The following is a 7,279-nucleotide window of genomic DNA, read 5'->3' on the forward strand; positions in this document are numbered from 1 at the left end:
AGAGTGCCCAGTAAAAAAAATATATCAAAAATAAAATTATGATTGGAACCGATGTAAACCATCTCCCTATAATTATATGAATAAAACTGTTACTTATAATTATTATCACTATTATCATTATTATTATTATTCAATAAAAGGCCAAATACAAGTGTAATGGGTCTTTCCTTCACCTTCATTTAAGCACTACGGTATTGTAAGTTTCCCATTATTATTATTATTAGTATTACTATTATTATTAGTAGTAGTAGTATTACGTAACAAAAAAATCGAAACGCTCTCACCGATTCTGAGAAAAGAACCATAATAATAATAATAATCATAAAAATTACACTTACAATGTATCTAATAGACAACCAATATCTAGAAAATATATGTAAAATAAGAATATCAATACAACATATATCAACACATTTTATATATCATATCAAAATTATGGGAGCTTTTAATATTTTTCAGGATAATATTATATTATTATTATAAAATATATATATGATATTATTTTATTCTTAATATTATAAAATATTTTTTTATTATAATAATATATTATTATTATTATTCAGGAGCAAATATGTGAATTTATTCCTGAATAAAAGGCTAATGGTTAATTCCAGTATTTGTGTACTTACCATTTTGGAATTCTCCATTATGTTTCGTTTATATCAATATTATTATTTATATTATATTATTACATATTGTATTTGTCATGCTTTTATTTTAAAATTTCAGTCTTATATATAAACATTAGTAATATATTTTTTCAGGCTTAAAATAATTATATTCGTATTGTGTATAAATTTAAAAAGTGTAAATTAAAAAAAAAAAAAAAATAAATCATTATCTCAATCCACACTATCACCAAACAGCGAGATAAAGCAAAAATGAAAATAAGGCTTCCAAGAGGTTGGATGTATTGGCCAGGTCAAGAGGAGAGTTGGTGGGGTTGTGGGCGCTGATGAAGAGATGGAGGCTGGTGTCGAGAGAGCCAGGCGAGGGGGGTGTGCCTGTCAGAGATATTCTGAGATATTGGAGAACCTACTTTAGCCTTCCTACCTTCATTCCCTACTGCTCCTCCCACCAGCACGGTTCAGTGGGTTATGTGTGCGTATGCTTATGTAGTGGCATGGTTGAAGGTAACACACACACACACACACACACACACACACACACACACACACACACACACACACACACACACACACACCCAAGAGTCAATGCTCGATCCTGCAAGCACATATAGGTGAGTACACACACACACACACACACACATACACACGCACACACACATAAACACACACAACAGTGTCGAGGATTTGATAAAAGTTGCTTTGGGGCCATTTAATCATCTTCACATTCCATGATACCTTATACAATCTCTGCTTGTTCATGCAATCGAAGAAATGTCTGTACTCATTCCTACATGAGTGTGGGATGACAAAGAATGACTGATGTATGAAGTTCTTTCTATTTCGGTGCATTGCAAGTTTGAATGTATAAACAAATACAACAGTTACTGCGTAAAGAAGCTAGAATGAGAATGTTACTAGAACATACGTGAAGCAGATGCAATAACGAAAAAAATATTAAACTTTGTGAAGCCTGAATGAATCACTCTGGGATGGAAGGTGTTGGTAAACTAGAAGCAAGTCTAGACGTGAGTTTTCCAGACAAGGGCTTGATCACAAAGTGTCATCTGATCTAACCATGCTGTGTCATGTGAGTCCTGATCAAAAAGTGTCATATGACCTGATCATGACGCATCACGTGTCCTGACCATAATGTGTCATATGGCCGGATCATGTAGCTGCCGGCTCATGGACTCACGTGTCCGCCTGAACAGAGTGCAGGCATTCATTGTATTCAGGAGAACAAGGGTTGCATCTGAGGTCGAAGCTCGACAACACTCCTGAGGGTACATAACACTCCAGTTGAAGAGTCGAGGATGACCTTCAACTCTTTTTCACCAGTTGTTCCTCACTAGTAGTTTTCACTAGTCATCCCTCAATAGTAGTTCTTCACTTGTATTACCTTACTAGTGAGGAAATACTAGAAACAAATTACTGGCGAGGAACTACTGGTGAAAAGTACTAGTGAGGCACTCACTAGTACTTTTTCACTTGTAGTTCCGTACTATTAATTCCATTCTAGTATTTCCTCACTAGTAGTAGTATATTAAATAATATTTATTCATAATTAAATATTTTTGGGGATAATTTATAACAAAATATATACTGCGAGTTATATTACCTATATATTTTAATGTTTCTATAAGCTTGTGTATGTGTGTGTGTGTGTGTACTCACCTATATGTGCTTGCAGGATCGAGCATTGACTCTTGGATCCCGCCTGTGTGTGTGTGTGTGTGTGTGTGTGTATATGTGTGTGTGTGTGTGTGTGTGTGTGTGTGTGTGTGTGTGTGCTTACCTAATTGCTTACCTAATTGTGCTTGCGGGGGTTGAGCTCTGGCTCTTTGGTCCCGCCTCTCAACCGTCAATCAACTGGTGTACAGATTCCTGAGCCTATTGGGCTCTATCATATCTACATTTGAAACTGTGAATGGAGTCAGCCTCCACCACATCACTTCCTAATGCATTCCATTTGCTAACTACTCTGACACTGAAAAAGTTCTTTCTAACGTCTCTGTGGCTCATTTGGGTACTCAGCTTCCACCTGTGTCCCCTTGTTCGCGTCCCACCAGTGTTGAAAAGTTCGTCCTTGTTTACCCGGTCGATTCCCCTGAGGATTTTGTAGGTTGTGATCATGTCCCCCCTTACTCTTCTGTCTTCCAGTGTCGTGAGGTGCATTTCCCGCAGCCTTTCCTCATAACTCATGCCTCTTAGTTCTGGGACTAGTCTAGTAGCATACCTTTGGACTTTTTCCAGCTTCGTCTTGTGCTTGACAAGGTACGGGCTCCATGCTGGGGCCGCATACTCCAGGATTGGTCTTACATATGTGGTGTACAAGATTCTGAATGATTCCTTACACAGGTTCCTGAACGCCGTTCTGATGTTAGCCAGCCTCGCATATGCCGCAGACGTTATTCTCTTTATGTGGGCTTCAGGAGACAGGTTTGGTGTGATATCAACTCCTAGATCTTTCTCTCTGTCTGTTTCATTAAGTACTTCATCTCCTATTCTGTATCCTGTGCCTGGCCTCCTGTTTCCACTGCCTAGTTTCATTACTTTGCATTTACTCGGGTTGAACTTCAACAGCCATTTGTTGGACCATTCACTCAGTCTATCCAGGTCATCTTGTAGCCTCCTACTATCATCCTCTGTTTCAATCCTCCTCATAATTTTTGCATCGTCGGCAAACATTGAGAGGAACGAATCTATACCCTCTGGGAGATCATTTACATATACCAGAAACAGTATAGGTCCAAGGACTGACCCCTGCGGGACTCCACTTGTGACGTCTCGCCAATCTGAGACCTCACCCCTCACACAGACTCGTTGTCTCCTGTTGCTTAGGTATTCCTCTATCCACCGGAGTACCTTCCCTCTCACTCCAGCCTGCATCTCCAACTTTCGCACTAGCCTCTTGTGTGGCACTGTATCAAAGGCTTTCTGACAATCCAAAAATATGCAGTCTGCCCACCCTTCTCTTTCTTGCCTTATTTTTGTTGCCTGGTCGTAGAATTCAAGTAACCCTGTGAGGCAGGACCTGCCATCCCTGAACCCATGTTGATGCTGTGTTACAAAGTTCCTTCGCTCCAGATGCTCCACTAGTTTTTTTCGCACAATCTTCTCCATCAGCTTGCATGGTATGCAGGTTAGGGACACTGGCCTGTAGTTCAGTGCCTCCTGTCTATCCCCTTTCTTGTATATCGGGACTACGTTAGCTGCTTTCCAAGTATCTGGCAGTTCCCCTGTTGCCAGTGATTTGTTATACACTATGGAGAGTGGTAGGCTCAGTTCTCTTGCTCCTTCCTTTAGAACCCAAGGGGAGATTCCATCTGGGCCTATAGCCTTCGTCACGTCCAACTCTAGTAAACACTTCCTTACTTCCCCACTGGTAATCTCAAACTCTTCCAGTGGTTCCTGGTTAGCTATTCCCTCACTTACCTCTGGAATTTCTCCTTGTTCTAAGGTGAAGACCTCCTGGAATTTCTTATTCAATTCCTCACACACTTCCTTGTCATTTGTAGTGAATCCTTCCGCCCCTATCCTTAATCTCATAACCTGTTCCTTTACTGTTGTTTTTCTCCTAATGTGGCTATGCAACAATTTAGGCTGAGTCTTTGCCTTGCTTGCGATGTCATTTTCGTATTGTCTTTCTGCCTCTCTTCTCATCCTGACATATTCATTCCTGGCATTCTGGTATCTTTCTCTGCTCTCCAGTGTCCTGTTATTCCTATAGTTTCTCCATGCCCTTTTACTTTGCTGCTTAGCTAGCCTACATCTTTGATTAAACCATGGGTTTCTCATCTTCATTTCTCTGTTTTCCTTTTGGACTGGGACAAACTTGTTTGCTGCGTCCTTGCACTTCTGCGTGATGTAATCCATCATATCTTGGGCCGTCTTTCCCCTGAGCTCTGTTTCCCATGCTATATCTGTTAGGAATTTTCTTATCCCCTCATAGTTTCCCTTTCGGTATGCTAACCTTTTGGTTTCGGTATCCCTCCTCGAGTTCAATAACCCTTCTTCAATCAAGTACTCAAACACCAGTACACTGTGGTCGCTCATTCCTACTGGGTCCTCAAAACCGATTTCTCTTATGTCGGAGTCGTTCAGAGTGAAGACTAGGTCGAGTCTCGCTGGTTCGTCATTGCCTCTCATCCTTGTGGGTTCTCCGACATGCTGCGTTAAAAAGTTGCTTGTCACCACCTCCAATAGTTTGGCTCTCCACGTATCCTCGCCTCCATGCGGTTCCTTGTTCTCCCAGTCAATCTTTCCGTGATTGAAGTCGCCCATGATGAGCAGGTGGGATCTATTTCTACAGGCAGCAGAGGCTGCCCTCTCAATTATAGTGTTAACTGCCTTGTTGTTGTTTTCATACTCTTGACTGGGTCTCCTGTCATTTGGTGGAGGGTTGTATATTACTGCTACTACTATTCTTGGTCCTCCCATTGTTATGGTGCCTGCTATGTAGTCTCTGAACTCCTCACAGCCCGGGATGGCCATCTCCTTAAAACTCCATTCCCTTCTCATGAGTAGGGCCACTCCGCCTCCTCCTCTACCTTCCCTCTCTTTCCTTATTACTGTATACTCCTGGGGAAACACGGCATTCGTTATGATTCCAGAGAGTTTTGTTTCAGTGAGTCCGATTACATCTGGGTTAACTTCTGGGTTATAATGTGTGTGTGTGTGTGTGTGTGTGTGTGTGTGTGTGTGTGTGTGCGTGGAAATGAACATTAAACATTAAAAGGTAATGAAATAAAAAAGTTTTGAGATAGAGTTAACATAAACTTAATTCGTGTAATAAGTTGGACATGCAACAAATAAGAAAGTAAGATAAAGCAAATAGATAGACAAGCAATGCACACGAGTAAAAAAAAAATCAGCTTACAGAGCATATTGGTCCTTTAATAAAATTTCCTCAATACTCTGTACAATTTCTTGTGAGACATATTTCAAGTCTGATCCCAAAGCATCATCACCAGCGTATTAAAAACATTGCTTCTGAACCCTACGAGATGATTCTTAAGCCTTCCTGACGATAGCAGTGAGCTAAGTATCCGCTAGAATGATAGCTGAAGTAATGCCATGCAAACTCACAAAATGATACTTAGAGCGTCATGATGTTCTCGGAACATTAAGAGACTCAGATGCTCAGATACTTGTATCCTGTTTGTTGTCAGAACATTAAGGTACAAGATGATAACCAGAACATTAAGCTAAGTATCCGGTAGGACGATTGCTGACGTCACACAGGCGTATTATGCTTCATATTTATTACGCGTCAGCATATATAACATATAACATACGCCAGGTATGTTATATGATATACCTGGTTATATGATATATCATATGTTTTAATAACTAACAATTCTTGAGTGGGTGTTCAAGCCATAACGACTACTGCTATAATTAAAGACTCGACCACTAATATTCCAAACCTGGTGTTCAAATGCCATTAACTGATTTACCTTAAAAGCAATAATCTAAAATTTAATTATAATTCTTAAGAAAATTATCGAGCCTCCCAAATTAGGCAGCTAATTACAACTTTAGGAAGTCGAAGGAGAAAAAAAGCGCAATTAATTATCGAAGAGCTAGCCTGTTCTTTCCCCGGTATGCAAATTATTCAATGTAATATCTACCAATAACGCCAACCGGATTCAGCCAATTTAATTAATTTAAAAGGCCATGAAAGGAAAATCGAAGACGTACGAAATGAGAGATAAAAGACCAATGTATTGTTGTAAGGTAATTAACAGAAGAAGTCTGTAACCCGGCACGTCGCTGTAACGCCTGGAAAAAAATATATGAAGACAAGGAGCTCGGATATGAGGACAAGGAGCTCGGATATGAGGACAAGGAGCTCGGATATGAGGACAAGGAGAAGGGATATGAGGACAAGGAACTCGGATATGAGGACAAGGAGCTCGGATATGAGGACAAGGAGCAGGAATATGAGGACAAGGATAGGACAGAGGAAAGGAACCAAGCCCAATTCGCAAAAAGCATCAGATTTTCAAGCTAATAATAATGAAATTACAAGAAACTATATATACTACAAACACAGATGAATTACTACCTCCGGTTGTATTTATAGGGACCCTCGACCTCGAAGAAGAGGATATGTAGCATCCGAAGGAGCCTACTGGGTTTCCCACGTACGCTCACATATTGTCCTCTAACATCCACTATATATATATATATATATATATATATATATATATATATATATATATATATATATATATATATATATATATATATATAAATATATGACATGTATTAACCAACATGTGTGTAGCCGTCACAAACATTTATGGTATTTATGACTCATATATTGGTTTTTAAATAATGTATTGAACGTTATAATGCGTTTCATGATTACGGGAGTGTTGGAACATTTTTTATTTAATGAAATGTATCAATAATCGCTTTTCATGATGATTTTTCCTAATGGAATGCTAAGCCATTCATTCACGAATAATCACGTCAACTTGCAATATATATATATGCACAAATTATTTAATAGTTTCATCGACTACATAAAGTAAAATTTCAGTATAAATGTTTATATTATCATGAACAAATATATGGATTTTAATTCTATCAACATTTGTTTCTGCCAAATTGCATTAACTCAAAAATAATAACAGGAGAAT

Source organism: Procambarus clarkii, chromosome 83 (assembly GCF_040958095.1).
Source record: "Procambarus clarkii isolate CNS0578487 chromosome 83, FALCON_Pclarkii_2.0, whole genome shotgun sequence".
Lineage (NCBI taxonomy): Eukaryota > Metazoa > Arthropoda > Malacostraca > Decapoda > Cambaridae > Procambarus > Procambarus clarkii.